The sequence below is a fragment of the Ursus americanus genome, chromosome 29 (assembly GCF_024610735.1).
Source record: "Ursus americanus isolate L20-20 chromosome 29, mUrsAme1.1.p, whole genome shotgun sequence".
In the NCBI taxonomy this organism is placed as follows: Eukaryota; Metazoa; Chordata; class Mammalia; order Carnivora; family Ursidae; genus Ursus; species Ursus americanus.
The window spans coordinates 36,317,952-36,342,312 of NC_142155.1; the positions used below are offsets into that span (position 1 = coordinate 36,317,952).

At 52.1% G+C, this 24,361-nt stretch overlaps 1 long non-coding RNA gene across 1 annotated transcript; it reads left to right on the plus strand.

Annotated features, from left to right (window-relative positions):
* Positions 1–22,477: 22,477 nt before the first annotated feature.
* LOC148107531 (uncharacterized) lies at positions 22,478–23,910 on the plus strand. Its single transcript, XR_015722209.1, has 3 exons — positions 22,478–22,633; positions 23,329–23,521; positions 23,713–23,910. It is a non-coding gene; the product is annotated as an uncharacterized LOC148107531 (long non-coding RNA).
* The last annotated feature ends 451 nt before the right edge of the window (positions 23,911–24,361 follow it).

Consider the following 24,361-nt stretch of genomic DNA (forward strand, 5'->3'; position numbering starts at 1 on the left):
TTCTTATTGGGTCAGTGGCCTTTTAAGTTTTTGATGGTTTCTTTTGCCGTGTGGAAGATTTCAGTTTGATGTTGTTCCACTTGTTTATTTTTGCTTTTGTTGCCTTTGCATTTGGTGTCCGATCTGAAGACTCTTTGCCAAAGCCAATGTCGAGAGACTTAGTACCTGTGTCTTCTTGGAGGTTTATGGATTCGGGTCTTATGTTCAAATCATTCATCCATTAAAAATTTTGTGTGTGGTGTAAGAAAGTGACCCAGTTATATTCTTCTGCATTTAGTGTCCAGTTTGCCTGCTACCGCTCACTGAAGAGACAGTCCTTCCCTCATGGCATATCTTCTGCTGCTGTGTCGTAAGTTAGGATCATCTACGTGTGGGTAAGTTTCTGAGCTTTCTGTTCTGTTCCACTGACCTGGTGTCTGTGTTTCTGCCAGTACCACCCTGTTTTGAGGACAACAGCTTTGTAATCTAGCTTGAAATCCAGGAGTGTGTTGACTGCACCTTTCTTTCTCCAGGTTGCTTTGGGTATTTGGGGTCTTTTGTGATTCCATACAAGTTTGAGGACTGTTTTCTATTTCCTCGAATAATGCCACTGGAATTCAGATGGGGATTTCATCACATCTGTCGATTGCTTTGGGTACGATGGACATGTTCACATAATTAACTCTTCCAGTTAAGGAGCATGGCGTATGCTTCCATTTGTTTGTGTTGCCTTCCAAATCTTTGGCCCATACATTCTGCCCCCCTCGACACACATGTTTTTCATTTCTTTTCTGCCATGTGTTGAGTGTACTATGTCTTTCTCATTGTTGGTTACTTTTATTCCTAGGTTTTTTTTTTGATGCAATTGTAAATGGCATTGCTTTTTAAATTTCTCTTTGCGAAAGTGTGTCATCAGTATACAGAAATGCAAGAAGTTGGGTCATCTGGGTGGCTCCATAGGTGAAGCGTCTGCCTTCTGCTCAGGTCATGATCCCAGAGTTCTGGGATCGAGCCCCGTGTTGGGCTCCCCGCTTAGCGAGGGTCTGCTTCTCCGTCTTTCTGACACTCCCCCGGCTCGTGCTTTTTCTCTTCCTGTCAAATAAATAAATAAAATCTGAAAAAAAATAAAGACAACAGGTCTCTGTATATTGACTTTATATCCTGCAGCTTTCTTGAATTTGTTTATTCTAACAGGTTTTTTTTTTTTTTTTGTGGAATCTTTTGGGATTTCATGTCATTTGCAAATAGTGACAGTTTTCCTGTATGGATTTCATATCTTTCTCTTTTTTTAAAATGATGTTAGTCACCCTACAGTACTTCATTTGTTTTTGATGTAGTGTTCCAGGATTCATTGTTTGCATATAACACCTAGTGCTCATTATGACACGTGCCCTCCTTAATACCCATCACCAGGATAACCCATTCCCCTACCCCTCCCTTTCTGCAACCTTCAGTTTGTTTCCCAGTGTCAATAGTCTCTCATGGTTCATCTCCCCCTCTCATTCCCCACCTTCACTTTTCCCTTCCTTCTCCTAATGTCCTCCATGCTATTCCTTCCATTCCACATAGGAGTGAAACCATATGATAATTGTCTTTCTCTGCTTGACTTAATTTCACTTAGCATAATCCCCTCCTGGTCCATCCACGTTGGTGCAAATGGTGGGTATTCATCCTTTCTGATGACTGAGTAATATTCCATTGTATAGATGAACCACATCTTCTTTGTCCATTCATCTGCTGAAGGACATCTTGGCTCCTTCCACAGTTTGGCTATTAGGGACATTGCTGCTATGAACATTGGGATACAGGTGCCCCTTCTTTTCATTACTCTGTGTCTATGGGGTAAATACCCAGTAGTGCAATTGGTGGGTCGTAGGATAGCTCTGTGTTCAACGTCTTGAGGAATCTCCATATTGTTTTCAAAAGTGGCTGTACCAGCTTGAATTCTCACGAGTAGTGTTAGAGGGCTCCCCTTTCTCCACATCCTCTCTGACTTTTTTTTATTTCCTGTCTTGTTAATTTCTTTTCAAGATTTTATTTATTTATTCCACAGAGATAGAGACAGCCAGCGAGAGAGGGAACACAAGCAGGGGGAGTGGGAGAGGAAGAAGCAGGCTCATAGCGGAGGAGCCTGATGTGGGGCTCCATCTCATAATGCCGGGATCACGCCCTGAGCCGAAGGCAGACGCTTAACCGCTGTGCCACCCAGGTGCCCCCTGCCTTGTTAATTTTAACCATTCTAACTGGTGTAAGGTGGTATCTCATTGTAGTTTTGATTTGTATTTGCCTGATGGCAAGTGATGTGGAGCATTTTTTCATGTGTCTGTTGGCCATTTGTATGTCTTCTCTGGACAAGTATCTCTTTGTGTCTTCTGCCCATTTTTTGGGTGTCGAGTTTGAGGAGTTCTTTATAGATCTTGGATACCAGCCCTTTATCTGTAATATCATTTGCAGATATCTTCTTCGATTCCATAGGTTGCCTTTTTGTTTTGTTGATCGTTTGCTTTGCCGTGCAGAAACTTTTTATCTTGATGAAGTGCCAATAGTTCATTTTTGCTTTTATTTCCTTTGCCTTTAGAGACGTGGCTTGCAAGAAGTTGTTGTGTCCAAGGTTGAAGAGTTCTTTTGATTTTGATATGAGACAGGAATCCATTATCTTTCTTTCCTGATTGTATTCGAGTGCTCTGTCTTTCTTGGTGCGTCTAGCTAAGTTTGTCAATTTTATCTTTCCAAATAAGGCAGCTCTTATTTTCATTGTTTTTTTTTTTTTTGTCTTTTTAGTCTCTGTTGGATTTATTTATGCGTTCCTTTTTGTTATTTCCTTATTTCTACTAATTTGGGCTTTGTGTTTTTTTTTTTTTTCTACTTCTTTACCACAGAAATCAGGTTGTTTATTGGAGAGCATTCTCATGGATTGATGAAGACTTGAATTTCTATGAACGTCCCCCCCGTAGAGCTACTTTTGCTGCATCCCATAAGTTTTTGTAGGTTGTCTTTTTCATCAGTGTCAAGGTATTTCTAAAAATTTTTTTGATTTCTTCTTTGACTGTTGGTTGTTCAGTAGCATGTTGTTAAATCTCCACATATTTTTTTAAGATTATTTAAGTATCTGGCAGAGAGTGAGACAGCGAGAGAGGGAACGCAAGCAGGGGGGTGGGAGAGGGAGAAGCGGGCTTCCCACTGAGCAAGGAGCCTGATTCGGGGCTAGATCCCAGGCTCCTGGGATCACGACCTGAGCTGAAGGCAGATCCTTAATGACTGAGCCACCCAGGCCCCCCAATCTCCACCTGTTTTTGACTGTCCCATTTTTTTTCTTGAGACTGATTTCTAGTTTCATATCATTGTGGTTGGACAAGATTTGTAGCAGAAGGTGAAGAGAGCATTCAGATGAAAGGTTTGTTTCCTGGAGGGTTTTCTGAGGGCAGACCATGAGTTCCGTGGGGACGGAGGAAGGTTTTGTGAGACGGGGGGTGGGGTTAACCCTTGTTAGAATTACTGACTACTACCATGCAGGCTGTGTGCTACCGTTCACACCGTAGTCCTGATGGGCTTGTACTTCATTAGAAATATTTTCTAGGAGGTGTAGGCATAGGCTTCTCTAAAAGAAAGGTGCCATGTGGGTTCATGGCATGACCCCAGGTCAGCAACCAGGATGTATGGTATTGTGGGGGATCAGAACCAGGCTTTCTGTGGGAAGTGACGGAAATAGGGTATGGTGAGCTCCATGACCTCATAGGTGAGGTCCCGAGTGACCCACTGGGTGTTGGGTTCCGTGGATCTGTTTCATCAGGTGCTGTGGAATTCAGGGACACCCTCCTGTCTGTGGATTTGTGTGGAGACAGGTAGACATCAGTGTCTGGCCAGGCACGAGGGTCGCACTGGACCACCCCCAGAGGTGCAGCATGCGGGGGAGCCACTGCTTGGTTTCCACGAAAGCTGACCAGGGTCTGTGACCGTGATTCCTAGCAGCTGCAAGGGGAGAGGAGGCCGGGGGTGGTGCACACTTCCTAGACTTGTGGTCAGGACTAGTCTGGAGCCCACTGAAGTCAGCCACACCTGGCACAGAAGGCCCCCCAGTCAGTGTAGCTGTGGGCACTGCTCCCATGGCACTTTCGGGCCGGCTCCATGCTGCCACCTCCTGCTTTTCATCATCATCTTCAAGGTCGTGTGCCTCTGCTCTTGCCCCATGGCCTCCGGGGTATTGTCCGTCCTCCATCTGGCCCTCGTCCCTGGTGCCCTGTGCAGTCCGATGCCAGGGTAGCCTTCTCGAGGCAAACATCTGGCCCTGATGGAACACTTCCATGGATCTCGTGTGATGCGAGGATGATGTCCTGCCCTGGAAGGGGGCTGCAGGTCCCCAATCAGGAGAGCCATGTCTCCCTTTTCAGCATGGCCTGCCCTCCCCTCAGTCTTCTTCAGGGAAGCTCTCCCCACTTCCTGAGATGACAGCTCTGAACTTAAAAGTGAATGTTATTTTACATATCTCTATGCCTTAGTTCATCCATGGCATGTCTTTCAACGCCGTTAGTGGGTTTTTTTTTTTTTTTTTTAGCAGTTCTGAAGGGCTGTCTGCTCAAGGAGGGGATGACCTGGGTGGGGCAGCTTTCCCTCTCATCTCCCTCAGCCTGTCTCTGAGCCCTGGGGCCAGCTGTCCCACTGAGGATTGAGGGACCCGAGCCAGCCCATCCTGAGCCCAGGCTGTGTGTCAGCTGTGTAGACGGATGCGTGTCGGAGCGGTGGGCAGCTGGCATAGGCCAGGGGCAGGCAGTGTCTCCCCATTCCTTCCCTCCCTTCCTCCCAGAGGTAGCTCAGAGCAGCCTTCAACCCCTGCATCTCCAGATCCCTTGACCTATGCCTCCTGTGTTCAGCTGGTGACCTTGGAGTTTCGCATGGATTCTACCTCCCATACCCTCTCCTGTAGCAGTTCCTGGATCAGGGGAGGGGTCGGACCCTTGTCTGATTTTGGTCTTCTTCCTGTCCCGCACCAAGCCCACTCACCTTTGCATCTTCCATGTATGTGCTTGGAAGCAAGCCCATCCACAGGGAACCTATTAGCCAAATGGATCCAGGTAATGAACATTGAAGTAGAGATCCAGGATCCATAATAAACCTGCTCTGAAACCTGTCCCAAAGTCTGTGACTCTCTCACACTGAAACAGAAACAATAATAGCTTTCTGGACTGTGAAGTGACATGTGTCTCTACTTCCAATCTTGAATGCATAGGTGCTGAGCCTGGACAGAAAAGGACCATGGCTCCCGTGGGCTGGGATCCACAGTAAGAACTCAGTGAAATCTGAATTCGAGGCATAGAATGAATAATTATTGTAGAGTGAATCCTCCCAAGTAGGGCTTATGCACATTGCAGAGGAAAAGCTTTTTCAAAGAGGTTCCTGAAAGAAAAATCTTTTTAAAAAATTTATTTTAATTCCAGTAGAGCTAACATACAGTGTTACATTCGTTTCAGGTGTACAAGAGAGTGATTCAGTAATTCTATATATTACTCAGTGGTCATCAAGAAAAGTGTCCTCTTAATCCGCTTCATCTATTTCACTCATCCCTCTATCCACCTCCTCTCTGGTAACCATCCGTTTGTTCTCTCTTGTTAAGAGTTTGTATTTTGGTGTGTCTCCTTTTATCTTTTATTTATTTAGTTTTGTTTGTTTTTTAAGTTCCCTATAGGAGTGACATCATATGGGATTTGTCTTTCTCTGACTGACTGATTTCAGTTAGGATAATACTCTCTAGCTCCATCCATGTGGCTGCAAATGGCAAGGTTTCATTCGTTTTCAAGCCTAGTAATACTCCATTTGTGTGTGTGTGTGTGTGTGTGTGTGTGTGTGTGTGTGTGTGTGAATACACACATGTATCATCTCATTTGTCAATTTTTCTACAGACACTTGGGTTGCTTCCATATTGTGATATTGTAAATAATGGTGCAAGAAACATAGTGGTGCATGTATCCTTTTAAGTTGCTGTTTTCATAGTCTTTGGGCAAATACCAGTAGTGTGATTGTTGGATCGTAGGGTAGTTCTATATTTAATTTTTTGAGGAACCTTCATACTGTTTTCCACGGTGGCCACCACAGTTTGCATTCCCACCCACAGTTCGCCAGGATTCTCCTTTATCCACATCCTCCCAACGCCTGCTCTTTCTTGTGCTTTTGATGTTAGCCATTCTGACAGGTGTGAGGTAATACCTCATTGTCCTTTGGATTTACATTTTTCTGATGATGGGTGATGGTGAACATCTTTTCACGGGACTGTTGGCCATTTGTATTTCTTCTTTGGAGAAATGTCTGTTCTTGTCTTCTGCCTATTTTTTAACTGAATTATTTGTTTTTGGGGGGTCGAGTAGTATCAGTTTTATATGTTTTGGACACTATCCTTTTATTGCATATGATCTTTGCAAACATCTCCCTTTGAGTAGGTTGTCTTATTATTTTTATGTTTTCATTGTTCTTCTGCCGTGTGGAAACTTTTTATTTTGCTCTATTCCCAATAGTTTATTTTTGCTTTCATTTCCTTTGCCTCAGGAGACAGTCTAGAAAAACGTTGGTATGGTCCATGTCAAGAAGTTACTGTCTTCCCTCCTGTAGAATTTTTGTGGATTTAGGTCTCATATTGAGGTCTTGAAACTGTTTTGTGTTTGTCTGTATTGTGTAAGAAAGCAGTCTAATTTCATTCTTTTGTGCGTAGCTGTCTAGTTTTCCCAACACCATTTGTTGTAGAGACTGTCCTTTTCCCTTTTGATATCATTGCTTGCCTTGTGGAAGATTCATGGACCACATAATTGTGGGTTTCTGTCTGAACTCGTATCCTGTTCCTTTGGTCGCTGTGTCTATTTTTGTGCCATACTCTCTTGTTAGGATGACTGCAGCTTTGTAGTATAACCTGAAATCTGAAATTGTGAGTCCTCCAGCTTTGTTTTTCTTTTCCACATTGCACTGGCTGTTCAGTATCTTTAGTGGTTCCATACAAATGTTTAGGATTGTTTATTTGAGGTCTTTTATTTTTTAATTTAAATTCAATTAGCCAACTTACAGTACATCATTAGTTTCAGATGTAGTCTTCAATAAATTACCAGTCGTGTGGAACACCCAGTGCTCATTGTATCGTGTGACCTCCTTAATGCCACTCACCCAGTTACCCCCCCCAACTTCTCCTCCAGCAATCATCAGTTTGTTGCGATAGTTAAGAGTCTATCATGGGTTTTCTCCCTCTGATGACTTCCCTTTCTATTTTCCCTCCCTATGGTCTTCTTCCCTGTTTCTGATATTCCACATAGGAGTGAAAGCATATGATCATTGTCTTTCTTTCATTGGCTTATTCCACTCAGCATAATACCCTCCAGCTCCACCCAGGTCGGTGTGATGGTAAGTATTCATCCTTTCTGATGGCTGAGTAATATTCCATTATATATATGATCCACATCTTCTTTATCCATTCATCTGTCCATGGTCATCTGCACTCTTTCCACAGTTTGTCTATTATGGATATTGCTGCTATGAACACTGGGGTGCATGTGTCCCGTCTTCACTACCTCTGTCTCTTTGGGGTAAATCCCCAGTAGTGCAATTGCTGGGACATAGGGTAGCTTTATTTATAACGTCTTGAGGAAACTCCGTACCATTTTCCAGAGTGGCTGTACCGGACTGCATTCGCACAGGGGTGTAAGAGGGTTCCCGTTTCTCCACATCCTCTCCAACATGTATAGTTTCATGTCTTCTTATTTTTAGATATTCGGCCTCGTGTGATATGGCATCTATAGGGGTTTAGATTTGCATTTCCCTGAAGCCAAGTGATATGAAGCATTTATGCCTGTATCTTTTGGTCACCAGTACATCGTCATCAGTGAAATGACTTCCCATTTTAATCCATCTCAAGACATAAAGCTGGGTAAGCACTGAAGCTGGATGATGCCATCGGTTGGAATTGTGGAGAATTTCAAAAGATCTCCATGGAGAGCAAGTTTAAAGGTCAGTGTGAAGCTACTAATTGGATCCGGGGAGATCTCTGAAAGTGGGGGTTCCCTGGGATGGGCTGAGGGGGGTCCTCCGATTTTCCTGCTATGAATCCTTTCTGCAGCCCCAAACGGACAGTTTCCTGCAGTGGGGCAGGCTGAGTCCTCTAGTCGTGCAGAGGTGAGCCCAATGCCTGGCACCTTGGAGGCAGGCAAATGGGGAGGGGACCCTCAGCAGAAGACCCAGGGTTAGGTTAGGCCTCAAGAGACAGCAGGTGCGAACTGCCCAGTGCTCAGAGAACTCCCAGGCCGACTGAGATGAGGGCACAAGGGCGGGTGAGTGTGAGCCTTGGGGTTTGATCCGGAAGGGCTCACAAAGGTTGGGGTTCACCAGCAGGGGCTCTGAGGGGGTGTCCCAGTTCTCTTGCCCTGAATGCTCTATTGTGCCCCAAAACGGTACAGTTTCCTGTGGGCTGCAGGCTGAGTCTTACGGTGGGGCTTGGGTGTCCCCAATCCCCCGGAGTTGGGCGCCAGGATCCTGGGGAGGGGCCCCTCTGTGGCCAAACTAGGGTAAGGATTAGGGTCCAGGGGCCCGGCAGGGCCAATCTAGCAAGCTGTGCGGCAAGCTCCGTGGAGGGCTGAGATGAGGCCATGGGGGAGGGTGAGCATGGGCCTCAGGGTTGGGGCACGGGGGTTGCCAAAGGTGGGGACGGGCTCCGGGGGCCTCCCCAAGTTCTCGTGCCCTGTATGCTCTGTAGCACCCCAAGGGGCACGGTTTCCTGTGGACTGGCAAGCTGAGTCCTGAGGCGGGGCACAGGTATCCCAATTCCCCGGGGCTGCGGTGTAAGGCTCCTGGGGAGGCCACCAAACCCGCGGCTGACCTAGGGTTAGGGTTAGGCCCCAGGAGCCCCGCAGGCCTGATCTGCTGGCTGTATGGTGAGCTACACGGGCTGAGGTGAGGGTGTGGGGAGGGTGAGCGTGGGCCTCAGGGTTGGGGTGCAGGAGGCCACCAAAGTTCACTGGGGGCTCAGGGGGGCCCTCCTGGTTCTCCCGCCCTGAATGCTCTATGGACTCCCAAGGGGCATGGTTTCCTGCAGGGTGGCAGACTGAGTCCTGCGGTGGGGCTCAGGTGTCCCGAATCCCCGCGGCTGCGGCTCCAGGCTCCTGGGGAGGGGCCCCTCCACAGATGAACTAGGGTTAGGGTTGGGGCCCAGGAACCCCGCAGGCCAGATCTGCCCGCTATGTGGCGAGCTCTGCCACGGGTTGAGGTGAGGGTACGGGGTGGGGTGAGCATGGGCATCAAGGTTGGGGCTTAGGGATCGCTGAAGTTCTCCGGGGGCTCTGGGGGCCCTCCCGGTTCTCCCACCCTGAATGCTCTACAGCCTCCCAAGGGGCACGGTTTCCTGCGGGGTGGCAGGCTTTGTCCTGCAGTGGGGCTCAGGTGTCCCCAGTCCCCGGGGCTGCGGCACCGGGCCCTGGGGGAGGGGCCCTCCCTAGCCGACCTAGGGTCAGGACTAGGCCCCAGGAACCGGGCAGGACTGATCTGCAGGCTCTGCGACGAGCTTGGTGGCAGGCTGAAGGGAAGGCGCGGGGCGGGATGAGCGTGGGCCTCAGAGTTGGGGTGTAGGGGGCCGCCGAGGATCGCTGGGGGCTCAGGGGGGCCCTACTAGTTCTCCTGCACGGGATGCTCTGCGGCGCCCCAAGGGGCATGGTTTCCTGAGAGGTGGCAGGCTGAGTCCCATGGTGGGGCTCAGGTGTACCCAATCCCCGGGGTTAGGGTACGGATTAGGGTACGGGTTAGGGTTAGTGTACGGGTTACGGTTAGTGTTCGGGTGAGGGTAGGGGTTATGGGTTAGGGTACGGATTAGGGTTTAGGGTACGGGTTAGGGTTTAGGGTTTGGGTTTAGTGTACGGGTTAGGGTACGGGTTAGGGTATGGGTTAGGGTTAGGGTACAGGTTAGGGTACGCGTTAGGGTACAGTTTAGGGACGGGTTAGGGTACGGTTTAGGGTGCAGGTTAGGGTTAGGATATGGGTTAAGGTTAGGGTATGGGTTAGGGTTACGGTACGGGTTAGGTTACGGTTTAGGATTAGGGTTAGGGTACGGGTTAGGGTTAGGGTATGGATTAGGGTATGGGTTAGGGTTAGGGTATGGGTTATCGTTAGGGTTATGTTTTGTGTTAGGGATAGGGTACGGGTTTGGGTTTGGGTGTGGTTTAGGGTATGGGTTAGGATACGGGTTAGGTTTAGGTTAGGGTTAGGGTACGGTTTAGGGAACGGGTTAGGTTTAGGGTACAGTTTAGGGTTAGGGTATGGGTTAGGGTACAGGTTAAGTTACTAGTTAGGGTTAGGGTTCGGGTTAGGGTATGGGTTAGGGTCCGGGTTAGGGATAGGGTACGGGTTAGGGTAAGGGTTAAGGTACGGGATAGGCTGCGGGTTAGTGTTAAGGCAGGGTACTGGTTAGGGTTAGGGTTTAGGGTTAGGGTTAGTATATGGGTAGTGTTAGGCTACAGGTTAGTGTACGGGTTAGGGTTAGGGTACGGGTTAGGTTCAGGGTTTAGGGTATAGGGTTAGGGTACGAGTTAGGGTACGGTTTAGGGATAGTGTTAGGGTATGGGTTTGGGTTAGGGTTAGGGTATGGATTAGGGTACGTGTTAGGGTTAGGGTACAGGATAGGGTATGTGTTAGGGTTAGAATACGGGTTAGGGTACAGGTTAGGGTACGGTTTAGGGTTAGGGTAAGGGTTATGGGTAGGTTTAGGGGAAGGTGTAGGTTTGAGGGTAGGGTTAGGTTTAGGGGTTAGGGTTAGGGTTAAGGTTAGGGTTTAGGTTTAGAGTTAGGGTTAGGGTTAGACCCCAGGAGGCCAGCAGGCCTGATCTGCCGGCTCTGCGGTGAGCGGTGGGAAGGGCTGAGGTGAGGGCGCTGGCGATGGGAGCGTGGGTCTCAGTGTTTTGGCGTGGGGGGCCTTCGAAGGTCACGGTGGCTCGGAGGGCCCTGCCCGTTCTCCCACCCTGAATGAATGGCGGTACCCCTAGCGGCTCGGGTGCCAGCGGGGCAGCAGGGTGAGTTCGGTGCTGAGGCTCGGGGGTCCCCAATCCCCAGCGTTCAGCGCCAGTCTCCTTGAGAGGGGCCCCTTGGGGGCCGAACTAGGGTTAGGGATTGCCCCCAGGAGGCTGACAGGCCCGATCCGCCAGCTGTGCAGTGAGCGGAGGGGCGGGCCGAGGTGAGGGCGCTGGCGAGTGGGAGCATGGGCCAAAGCATTTTGACTCAGGGGCATTCAGAGTTTGCCAGGGTCTTGGAGGGCCCTGCCTGTTCCTCCGCCCTGAATGACTGGCGGCACCCCTAGCGGCCCAGGTGGCAGCAGGGCGGCAGGGTGAGTCTGGTGCTGGGGCGTGGGGGTCGCCAATCCCCGGCTTTATGGCGCAGGCCCTTTGGGAGGGGCCCCTCGGGGGCTGACCTAGCGTTAGGGTTAGCCCCCAGAAGGCCGGCAGGCCCGATCCGCTGCTGTGCGGCGAGCGGATGGGCGGGCCGAGGTGAGGGCGCTGGCGAGCGGGAGCGTGGGCCCCAGTGTTTTGGCACAGGCTGCTATCGAAAGTCGCCGAGGGCTCAGAGGGCCCTGCCCATTCTCCCGCCCTGAACGATCAGCGGCACCCTAGGGGCCCGGGTGTCTGCGGGGCATAAGAGTGAGTCCAGCGTTGCGACTCGGTGGTCCCCAATCCCCGGCGTTGTGGCGCCAGGCCCCTTGGGAGGGGCCCCTCGTGGGCCGATCTAGGGTTAGGGTTAGCCCCCAGGAGGCTGGCAGGCCCGATCCGCTGCTGTGCGGGGAGCGGAGGGGCGGGCCGAGGTGAGGGCTCTGGCGAGCAGGAGCGTGGGCCCCAGCGTTTTAGCGCGGCTGCTATCGAAGGTCACCGAGGGCTCGGAGGGCCCTGCCCATTTTCCCACCCTGAATGAATGACGGCAGCCCTAGCAGCCTGGGTGGTGGTGGGGCGGCAGGGTAATTCCGGTGCTGAGGCTTGGGGGTCCCCAATCCCCGGCGTTGCGGCGGCAGGCCCCTTCAGATGGGCCCCTCTGGGGCCAACGTAGGGTTAGAGTTACCCCCAGGAGGCCGGTAGGCCGGATTCACCGACTCTGCGGTGAGCGGAGGGGCGGGCCGAGTTGAGGGCGCTGGTGAGCGCGAGCTTGGGACCCAGCGTTTTGGTGCGGATGATCTTCGAAAGTCGCCAGAGTCTCGAGGGCCCTGCCCGTTTACCAACCCTGAATGACCGGCGACGCCCCAGCGGGCCCGGTGTGGGCTTGGCGGCAGGGTGATTCCGGCGCTGCAGCTCGGGGGTCTCCAATCCCCTGAGTTCGGTGCCAGGCCCCTTGGGAGGGGCCCCTCGGGGGCCGACCAAGGGTTAGAGTTAGCTCCCAGGAGGCCATCAGGCTCAATACTCCGGCTAGGCCGCGAGCGGAGGGGCGGGCCAAGGTTAAGGCGCTGGCGAGCGAAAGCGTGGGCCCTGGCGTTTTGGCACAACGGGCCTTCGAAGATCACCGGGGCCTCGGAGGGCCCTGCCTGTTCTCCTGCCCTGAATGAAAGGCAGCACCCCTAGCGGCCTGAGTGGCGGCGGGGCTGCAGGGTGAGTCCGACGCTGGGGCTCGGTCGTCCCCAATCCCTGGCGTTGTGGCGCCAGGTCCCTTGGGAGGGACGCCTCGGGGGCCGACCTAGGGTTAGGGTTAGCCCCCAGGAGGTCGGCAGGCCTGATCTGCCGGCTGTACAGCAAGCGGAGGGGCGGGCCAAGGTGAGGGCACTGGCGAGAGGGAGTGTGGGCCCAAGCGTTTTGGCGTGGGAGGCCTTCAAATGTCGCTGGGGGCTCGGAGGGCCCTGCCCCTCCTCCCGCCCTGAATGACTGGAGGCGCCCCTAGCGGCCTGAGTGGCGGCGAGGCAGCAGGGTGAATCTGGCGCTGAGGCTCAGGGGTCCCCAATGCCAGGCGTTGTGGCTCCAGGCCCCTTGGGAGGGGCCCTTGCGGGGCCGACCTAAGGTAAAAGTTAGCCCCTGGAGGCTGGCAGGCACGATCTGCCGTCTGTGGCGAGCGGAGGCGCGGTCGAAGATCAGGGAGCTGACGAGCAGGAGAGTGGGCCCCAGCGTTTTGGCGCTGGGGGCCTTCGAAGGTCACCGGGGCAGGGAGGGCCCTGCCTGTTCTCCCACCCTGAATGATCGGTGGTGCCCTAGCGGCCCGGTGTTGGCAGGGTGGAAGGGTGAGTCCAGCGTTGCAACTCGGGGGTCCCCAATCCCTGGCGTTCCGCGGCAGTCCCTTTGGGAGGGGCCCCTCGGGGGCCAACCTAGGGTTAGGGTTAGCCCCCAGGAGGCCGGCAGGCTCAATCCACCGGCTCTGCGGTGAATGGAGGGGTGAGCCAAGATGAGGTCGCTGGCGAGTGGGAGCGTGGGCCCCAACATTTTGGCTTGGGGGGCCTTCAAAGGTCACAGGGGCCTCGGAGGGCCCTGCCCGTTCTCCCTCCATGAAGGACCGGCGACGCCCCTAGCGCCCCGGGTGGCGGCGGGGTGGCAGGGTCAGTCCGGCGCTGGGGCTCGGGGGTCCCCAATCCCCAGCGTTGCAGCACCAGGCCCTTTGGGAGGGGCCCCTCGGGGACTGTCCTAAGGTTAGGTTAGCCCCCAGGAGGCCGGCAGACCCGATCCGCCGGCTGTGCGGTGAGCGGAGGGATGGACCATGGTAGGGCGCAGTGGAACGGTAGCGTGGTATCCAGCATTTTGGCGTGGGGGGCCTTCGTATTTCACCAGGGGCTCAGAGGGCCCTACCGGTTATCCCGCCCTGAATGACCAGCGGCGCCCCTAGCGGCCCGCGTGGCGGCGGGGCGGCAGGGTGAGCCCGGCGCTGCAGCTTGCGGGTCCTCAATCCCTGGCGTTGCGGCACCAGGCCTCTTGGGAGAGGCCACTCTGGGGCCCACCTAGGGTTAGGGTTATCCCCGAGGAGCCTGGCAGGCTGGATCCGCCGGCTGTGCGGCTAGGGGGGGGGGCCGAGGTGAGGGCGCTGGAGAGCGGGAGTGTGGGCCTCAGCGTTTTGGCGCGGGGGACCTACGAACGTCGCCGGGGGCTCGGAGGGCCCTGCCCGTTCCCCCACCTTAAATGACCGGTGGCGCCCCAAGTGGCCTGGGTGGTGGCGGAGCGGCAGGTTGAGTACATTGCTGGGGCTCAGGGGTCCCCATCCTGGGCCTTGCGGGGCCACGCCCCTTGGGAGTGGACCCTCAGGGACTGACCTAGGGTATGTGTTAGCACCCAGGAAGCCAGCAGGCCCGATCTGCCGCTGTGTGGTGAGCGGAGGGGTGGGCTGACGTGAGAGCGCTGGCGAGCGGGAGTGTAGTACCCAGCGTTTTGGCATGGGGGGCCTTGGAAGGTCTCCAGGGCCTAGTTGGGCCTTACCCGTTCTCCTGCCCTGAATGACCGGCGGCGCCCCTAGGGGCCCAGGTGGTGGTGGGGCGGCATGGTGAGTCCGGCGCTGTGGCTCCGGAATCCCCAATCCCAGGCGTTGCGGCGCCAGGCCCCTAGGATGGGCCCCTCGGGGGGAAAACCTAGGGTTAGGGTTACCCTCCAGGAGGCGGCAGGCTCAATCCGCCGGCTGTGCGGCGAGTGGAGGGGTGGGCCGAGGTGAGGTCGCTGGAGAGCAGGAGCGTGGGCCCCAGCGTTTTGGCTCCGGGGGCCTTCGAAGGTCACTGGGGGCTCGGAGGGCCCTGCCCGTTCTCCTGACCTGAATGACTGACGGCGCCCCTAGCAGCCCGGGTGGCAGTGGGGCAGCAGGGTGAGTCCGGCATTATGGTTCGGGGATCCCCAATCCCCAGCGTTGCGGCGCCAGGCCCCTTGGAGGGAACCCTCTGGGGCCGACCTAGGGTTAGAGTTAGCCCCCAGGAGGCCGGAAGTCCCGATCCGCCGGCTGTGCGGTGAGCGGAGAGGCGGGCCGAGTTGAGGGCGCTGTCGAGCCTGAGCATCGGCCCCAGCGTTTTGCCGCGGATGGCATTCGAAAGACGCCGGAGTCTTGAGGGCCCTGCCGGATCTCCCACCGTGAATGACCGGCGACGCCCCAGCAGGCCCGGTGTCGGCTTGGCGGCAGGGTGAGTCCGGCGCTGCAGCTCAGGGGTCCCCAATCCCCTGCGTTTGGCGCCAAGCCACTTGGGAAGGGCCCCTTGGGGGCCGACCTAGGGTCAGGCTTAGCCCCCAGGAGGCCGGCAGGCCCGATCCCTCTGCTGTTCCACAAGCGGAGGGGCAAGCCGATGTGAGGGCGCTGGCGAGGGAAGCGTAGGCCCAAGCGTTTGGCGGGGGGCCTTAGAAGGTCGCCGGGCCTCGGAGGGCCCTGCCAGTTCTCCTGCCATGAATGATCAGCAGCGCCCCTAGCGGCCCGGGTGACGGCGGGGTGGCAGGATGAGTCCGGCGCTGGGGCTCGGGGGTCCCCAATCCCCAGCGTTGCAGCACCAGGCCCCTTGGGAGGGACCCCTCAGGGGCCGACCTAGGGTAAAGTTTAGCCCCTGGAGGCCGGCAGGCACGATCCGCCGTCTGGGGCGAGCGGAGGCACGGTCGAAGATCAGGGCTCTGGCGAGCGGGAGAGTGGGCCCCAGCTTTTTGGTGCTGGGGGCCTTCGAAGGTTACCGGGGCAGGGAGGGCCCTGCCTGTTCTCCCACCCTGAATGATCGGCGGTGCCCTAGTGGCCCGGGTGTCGGCGGGGCACAAGGGTGAGTCCAGCATTGCGACTCGGGGGTCCCCAATCCCCGGCGTTCGGCGGCAGTCTCTTTGGGAGGGGCCCCTCGGGGGCCGACCTAGGGTTAGGGTTAGCCCCCAGGAGGCCGGCAGCCCCGATTCACCAGCTGTGCAGCGAGCGGAGGGCGGGCCGAAGTGAGGGCGCAGGTTAGCGGGAGCATGGGCCCCATCGTTTTGGCGCGGGGGTCCTCCGAAGGTCGCTGGGGGCTCCTAGGGCCCTGCCCGTTCTCCCGCCCTGAATGACCAGCAGTGCCCCTAGCGGCCCGGGTGGTGGCAGTGCGGCAGGGTGAGTCCGGCCCTGTGGCTCAGAGGTCCACAATCCCCAGCATTCCTACACCAGACCCCTTGGGAGTGGCCCCTCTTGGGCCGATCTTGGGTTAGGGTTAGCTCCCAGGAGGCCGGCAGGCCTGATACGCCGGCTAGATGGCGAGCGGAGGGATGGGCTGAAGTAAAGGCGCTGGTGAGCGGGAGCGTGGGCCCCCGCGATTTGGCGCGGGGGGCCTTCAAAGTTAACTGGGGGCTCAGAGGGCCCTGCCCCTTCTCCCACCCTGAATGACCGGCGGCACACCTAGCGGCCCGGGTGGTGGCACGGCGGCAGGGTTAGTCCGGTGTGAGGCTCGAGGGTCCCCAATCCCCAGCGTTGCAGCACCAGGCTCCTTGGGATGGGTCCCTCTGGGGCCGGCCTAGGGTTAGGGTTAGCCTCCAGGAGGCCAGCAGGCCCGATCCGCGGCTGTGCGGCTCCCGGAGTGTTGGGCCGAGGTGAGGGCGCTGGCGAGCCTGAGCAATAGCCCAAGCTTGTTTGTGCGGGTGCCTTCGAAGGTCGGGGGCGGCTCGGAGGGCCCTGCCCTTTCTCCCGCCCTGAATGACCGGCGGCGCCCCTAGTGGCGGAGGGGCAGCAGGGTGAGTCCCGCGCTGGGGCTCTGGGGTCCCCAATCCCTGGCATTGTGGTGCCAGGCCCCTTGGGAGGGGCCTCTTGGGGGCCAACCTAGGGTCAGGGTTAGCCCCCAGGAGGCTGGCAGGCCCGAACTGCCGGCTGTGCGCCGAGTGGAGCACAGGCCCAGGTGAACTCGCTGGCAAACCGGAGCGTGAGCCCCAGCGTTTTGGTGCCGGGGGCCTTTGAAAGTCGCCGTGGGCATGGTGAGCCTTGCCCGTTCTCCCGCCCTGAATGAACGGTGGTACCCCTAGCGGCTCGTGTGCCAGCGGTGCGGCAGGGTGAGGCCGGTGCTGTGGCTTGGGGGTCCCCAATCCCTGGCGTTGTGGCAGCAGGCCCCTTCGGAGGGGCCTCTCTGGGGCCGACCTAGGGTTAGACTTAGCCCCCAGGAGGCTGGCAGGCCCGATCCGCCAGCTCTGCGGAGAGCGCAGAGCGGAGGGGCGGGCCGAGGTGAGGGTGCTGGCAAGCTCCAGCGTGGGCCCCAGTGTTTTGGCGCAGATGGCCTTCAAAATTCACCGGAGTCTTGAGGGCTCTGCCCGTTCTCCCACCCTGAATGACCAGCGACGCACCAGCGGGCCCGATGTCGGTGGGGAGGCAGGGTGAGTCCGGCACTCACGTAGACGTGAGTTGAAAGATGGCTTTGATACAATTTTTTTTTAAGTTTTTTTTTAATATTATGTTAGTCACCATACAGTACATCCCGGGTTTCCAATGTAAAGTTCGATGATTCATTAGTTGCGTATGACACCCAAGGCACCATGCAATACGTGCCCTCCTTACTACCCATCACCGGTCTATCCCAATCCCCCACCGCAATCCTCTCTGAAGCCCTCAGTTTGTTTCTCAGAGCCCATGGTCTCTCATGCTTCATTCCCCCTTCTGATTACCCCCTTTCTTTATCCCTTTCTTCCCCTACCGATCTTCCGAGGTCTTATGTTCCATAGATGAGAGAAATCATATGAAAATTGTCTTTCTCTGCTTGACTTATTTCACTTAGCATTATCTCCTCCAGTGCCGTCCATGTTGCAGCAAATGTTGAGAACTCGTTCTTTCTGTTACCTGAGTAATATGCCATTGTATATATGGACCACAACTTCTTACTCCAGTCATCTCTTGAAGGGCATGTCGGTTCCTTCCACGATTTAGCTATTGTGGACATTGCTGCTATGAACATTGGGGTGCATATGGCCCTTCTCTTCACCACGTCTGTATCTTTGAGGTAAATACCCAGTAGTGCAATGGCTGGATCATAGGGTAGCTCACTTTTTAACTTTATAAGGGACCTCCACACTGTTTTCCAGAGTGGCTATACCAACTTGCATTCCCACCAACAGTGTGGGAGGGATCCCCTTTCTCCACATCCTCTCCAACAATTGTTGTTTCTTGCCTTGTCAATTTTTGCCATTCTAACTGGCATAAGGTATTATCTCAGTGTGGTTTTGATTTGAATTTCCCTGATGGCTAATGATTTTGAACATTTTTTCATGTGTCTGTTAGCCATTTGTACATCTTCATTGGAAAAGTGTCTGTTCACATTTTCTGCCCATATTATAATTTGCTTATTTTTTCTTGTGTATTGAGTTTGAGGAGTTCTTTGTAGATCTTGAATACCAGTCTTTTATCTATAGTGTCATTTAAAAATAAATTCTCCCATTCCGTGGGCTGGTGCTTAGTTTTTTTTACTGTTTCCTTGGCAGTGAAGAAGGTTTTTGTCTTGATGAAGCCCCACAAATTCGTTTTATCTTCTGTCTCTCTTGCCTTTGGATATGTGTCATGAAAAAGTTTATTTTGGCCGATCTTGTATAGATTGCTGCCTATGTTCTCCTCTAGGATTTTGATGGATTCCTGTCTCACTTCGAGGTCTTTCATCCATTTGGAGTTTATTTTTGTGTATGGTGTGAGTGAGTGGTCATGTTTCATTCTTTTGCATGTAGCTGTCCAATTTTCCCAGCACCATTTATTGAAGAGACTCTTTTTCCACCGGATGTTTTTTCCTGCTTTATCAAAGATTAGTTGCCCAAAGAGCTGAAGGTCCATTTCTGGGTTCTCTATTCTGTTCCATTGGTCTATGTGTCTGTTCTTGTACATGCTGTCTTTGTGATTACAGCTTTGTAGTACAGCTCGAAATCCGGCATTATGATGCCCTCAGCTTTGTTTTTCCTTATCAACAGTTCCTTGGAGATTTGGGGCCTTTTCTGGTTCCATACAAATTTAAGGACTATTTGTTCCAGTTCTTTGAAAAATGTCATCGGTATTTTGATCAGGATAGTATTGAATGTGTAGATTGCTCTGGATAGCATGGACATTTTAACTATGTTATTTCTTCTGATCCATGAGCATGGAATATTATTCCATCTTGTCTTCCTCAATGTCTTTCAAGAGTGATTTGTAGTTTTAGAATACAGATCCTTTAAGTCTCGGTTAACTTAATGCAAAGGTAACGTATGGTTTTTGGTGCTCTTGCAAATGGGATGGATTCCCTAATTTCTCTTTCTTCAGTCGCATTATTTGTTTATAGAAATGCAACTGATTTCTGAGCATTGATTTTGTATCCTGCCACATTGTTCTTTCTTAAAGACTGGTTAATGGCCCTTTCCTTATGCTTTCATTCCCACTCGGAAACATGCATCCATCATCGTGACAGACGTTAGGATTCGGAGGACCCTTTCCATACCCTCTTCTTACTGAGAGTTACGTCTATGGCAGTTTAATTAATGTTCAACACACATACTGGGAAACACTGGTGCCTTCACTAATCGATGTTGCTGTCTCTCTGCACAAACTTGGTTCGCTGAATTAAATAATGGCACTTTCTTTTCCTTTTCACAAAACCTTTTCAAACGGCTTTCCTCCTCATGACAGATGTGAGTTGAGAGATGCTTTCTGTGTAGTGTTCTTAAGTAGTTAAACGAAGGGCATTATCTTGATGCTTGCAGACCCCATTTTGCACAATGCTCCCAATCCATGACACCAGATGTGAAGTGCAAGATGCTTTTATATAGAGTGTTCTCTCCTAGCGTAAAGCAGGTGACACCTTACTTATGCATTCATGGACACTTTTGAAAAACTTGCCACCTTCCTAAGAGAAGACTTGACTTGGACATTGGTGTCTATTCGGTGTTCTGACTGAGATTTGTGAAAATTGCCCTTTCCTTAAGGTTCATCACACTTTTTGGAAATCTTGGGTGTGTTCATCGGTCCTGATGTTGGTTTGATGTTGCCTTCTATCAACACTGAGTTGGTTCTCACAACTACTTAGATAGGACCTCTCCTTCTGCTTTCACTTGCACTTCTGCAAGTACTTCTTCTTCATTACAGAAGATGTGAATTGGAAGATCTTTTCCCAAGGGTGTCCTTACCTGAGCATACAGCATGTTCCTTACGTTTTCATACACACTTTTGGAACATACATCCATCCTCCTGAACGTAGATATGATTTGGAATGTTGTCTCTAGATGGTGCTCTTTCACATCTATGGCAGTTCCCTTAAGGTTCAACACATGTAATGGGAAACCCTGCTCTCTTCACTGATCAATGTTGCCGTCTCTCTACCCAAACTTGGTTCTCTGAACTGACTGATGGCACTTTCTTTTCGTGTTCACACAACCTTTTCTAATGGCTTTCCTCCTTTTCTTTGGAAATTTTGTTTGGAAATTTTAATATGCCTTTCTTAATATTTGATAGAGCAGACAAAACTCGGTCACAAATGTGACCTAATTGACGTCTATGGAACATTCGATAATAAGTGCAGAATACATTATTTTCCAGCGGTCATAGACTATTTACCCAAACAGATGATATGTTGGACCATGAATCATGTCTACATTTTAAAATACTGAAAATAACTAGATTCTATTCTTAGGCCTCCAAGGATTAGAGCCCTAGTCCTCATCAAAAGAAGACCAGGCAGTCCCTCTATGTTTAAAAATTCAATGTAACTTTGCTGCTTATCTTAAGGGTCAGAGAGGGGATCGCAGTGGATATTTGCCACCTTTTCTACATCAGGGCTCACACACAATGGCCCTTTGTCTCTGAAGAACACTGACTATCCTAACGTAGACAGGAGTTAAGCCTCCTATCAGAGTTCTGCATGTGCCAGCCACACCTGGCAGCCTTGGCCTGGGCCCACCACCACCTCCCTCCAGCTTTCCTTCTTGGTGGCATTGAGTTAAGGGAGTCAACATAGCCATATGGAGATGGGAGCTCCCCTCTCCTAGTGATGATGGTGCTATTGTCCCCACCAGTCTATCAACATGATTTCTGAGAGAATTATGACACAATAGCAGCTTCTTGACCTTCCTTAAGGTTTAAAAATCATCTTGTGAGTCATCTTTTCAAAAAACGGTTTCACCATGTGTTCTTTTCTCTGGAAAAGAAATAGACCCAATGGTAATTATGGCTCCTGAGCACCTGCTCTTGGGAGATTGCATAGTGGCTCTGTGTAGCATTCTCCCTCTTAAACTTCTCAACTAGGGTGTATACAGAATGAGTCCCATTTCCTAGATGGATAGACAAGGGCTCAGAGATTATATGAATTACAGAGGATTTTAGTGTCAGAAACCTAAGTGGGATCTCCAAACTGACTCCAAAACCCTTGTTCTTCCATACAGGGTACCATTTCGCTCTTACCTCTGGTCTTGTTGATCTGGAAACCTAGGAAGTATTAGGATTTTCTTGTTGTGTGGCCAAATGGAACGAATTCGGCTGCCTTTTCACCTCTGCCCATCATGACCATGAAGATAATTATCTCAGTGGAGGACCTTTGAGTAAGAGACTTAAAGATCCCTTAGAATAGAGATACTATACTATTTTTCTGATATTAAAGTGCCTGAAAGAACTATCCTTTTTTAATTGATGGAAGCTCTTGGTGGAAAGGTCGGAAAGACTATTTGAAAACACTCAGCCTCTTCTACAGAGTGAGACAATGCCCCTAAAGATTGCTAAAATATTCCCTTACCTCTGATTATTTACTTCCCAACTATCGCAGTGTTTCTATGTTAGGATTACGATTTCCATGAGGCAAAAGTTGTGGAGAAAGAACTTAGTGTATCCAGGGGCACTTTCGTATTGTGACAGTGAGCTATTCTGTTGTATTCTGTAGTCCAAGGGAATGGTGCCAGACATCTCTAAGATGTCTAAAATTCTGACTGTAAATGATCTCTATGCTTCAGAGATTTGGGCAGGACAAGGGAGGAGTCCAGAGAATGTGAACGCCTCTGTTACCTGTGTTGACCATGGAGCAGGTAACCTTCTGTAGGGGTCCTTTTGATGTCTCTGAGCTATGGGAAAGGTGCTTTCATCTCAAGCTCCTCCATTTGGTAGTGGTGATAAGGATAAGAGTAATTTTTATCTCATACCATCTGTGGACCCTGATCTTGACCTCCTAGGGAAACCCTCCTTTATCATTTCACCCAGCTCAAAATGACCGGGCAAACCCTCAAAGCATGGGCCCTATTTCTGCCCCCAGCACATATTGTCCATCTGTTTCAAAAAGAAAAAAGAGAACAAAAAAATGCCCTTGCCAACATCAAGGTGAGAACACAAAAGAACCTCTCTGTCCCCCGTAAGATTAAAGTCATACCGACTTGTACATACTGAAAAGATAAGAAAAGTCTGTCACTTTCTGGAATCTTCTGCCTCATCGTGATGGGTAACTGTACCTAACACAAAACAGAACAAATATATAACCCTGCCCTAAATGTTCCTTCCCTGGAGCACTCTCTTCTTTGTGAAGACTGTGTCTCCCAGGCATCTGACCTGACTTGGGTTTGAATAAAACTCTCTTCATTTCTCTCTAAAATGTTTTAAAATGTTCCTTCCTTTAGTGTTGACAATAACACTATGTTTTCTTTTCAAGTGAAAAATAAATGTTCCTGGTTCACAACCGTGACAGCACAGAAGGCCGGCTGTTCCTCCTGGCCCCTACCCTGCAGAACCAAGCATGTGTATATAGATTCCAGCACAAATGGGCTCATCCTAGAAGGATGCTTTGAAGGTCTGAGAAGCACTATCCACTCCATGGGTGAGACAAGAAGGCAAAGCTATTCCCGCTTGGAGCATTCCTTTTGGGGCTTAAAATTGCCTTGGACATGCATGAAAGCATTGCCATTTACTAAAGCCCAAAGCTGGAACAGTCTGAGAGCAGCTGACCTAGCCAGAATCCAGGCACACACCTGTAGGAAGGGTTGGTGCAGAAGGGAAGGGGCAGGGCTCTGAGGGTGTTCTGCAGCTAGAGGGGTCCGCGGAAGGGGCAGTGTATGTGTGTGTGTGTGTGTGTGTGTGTGTGTGTGTGTGTGTGTGCGCGCGTGCGCGTGCTTGGGGCCCTGCCCGTGATCACAGTCATGCCTGCGCTGGGCATTGAGCCAAGGAGGCAGGTCTTGGACCCCTTGCACTCCCAGAGTTGTGAGTCATGGGGCTGGTTGCCCCGCATTCAAGGGGCTGGAAACCGCACACTCCCAAACCAATCACCCCATGGGGGTGGAGCTACGTCTCTGTGGGCAAACCCAGAGCAGACCTAGGATGTAGACTGGGAACCAGGGAAGGGGAGCTCTGAGAGATTCAACGTGTGGAGTTCCTGGCTGAGTGAATGCATGCTGTGTGCCTGTGTGGGGCATGGTCTGGGAGTAGGGGCACCCAGGGTGAGAGGTGGGGTTCTGGAAGGGCATGTGGAGGGAGTTCATTTGGAGACTCAGTTGAGTTTTCTTTTTCCCTTGATAGTCTCTTCTGCCTACTCTCTGTCAACTGGCCTTACATAGCAAACCCATGGACTCCAGGGCACCTGCTCAGCAGAGCTTTTGTGGTATTGGTCGCAGACATTCCAGGGTTTCACTTGTTCCCCAGCAAGAGCGAGAGTAAGGACCGCACGGTCCCCAACTTCAGTGCGGTGCCCCTGTACCCCGACACAGTGCAGGTAATGGACATTGAGCAGTTCCCCAAGTTCAGCAGGGTGTTCCCTGTTCCTTCAGGCACATGTGTGGCACTAGGAAACCCCAGAGCCGTTACCCAACTTCAGCATTGTGCTGCTTGTTCCCTGGGAATGGTGGCAATGGGCTGGAAGATAATTACTACTAAAAGACAAGTCTGTGTTTCCCCTTCTCCCAGAAACTGCAGCAGGCATGCTGGCTTTAGGTCCGAGGAGCCGCCTTCTCCCCACCTAACAACACTTCTCTTCTCTGGCTCCATGAGACCCGAGGTTTTGAACGTCTGCATCTGAGTCAGTGAGGCAGCTTGACACAGGACACCAGCATTCAGAGAAAGCGGCAGGTCCATTTGGAGAAATGTCATATCCACGTCAGGACTGGAGGTAACACCTCTCATTAACCCACTATCTCCTGGGCTTTTCTCTTTTCTCTAGTTGAGCCATGAAGTAAAACTTAAGTAATAGTTGTCAGTGTTCTGAATTTGGTGAAGGAGGTACTTAGTTTCTGAGCTTAGAGCACTTTGCAGGGGATCCCATTTTCTCTGTTCATTGACTGCTTATGAATGTATTTTGAACAGCTGTTTCCTAGAAACACTCTTTCATTAGAAAGGGAAGGTTAGATTTACTCTTTGTGTATTTTTGAGATATACATCTAACAGTGTTTATTCAGTTGGGCCTACGATATGGGTGAGTGGCCACCATTTAGGGTTAGATGGCTTTTTGTCGTCAGATACAGATATGGATGATGTCTTGTCATTTGTCAAAGGTGATGTTTCATTACTGATTAGTCTTTTCATCCCAAGAATTACAATGAGGGTCGAGGGAAAATTC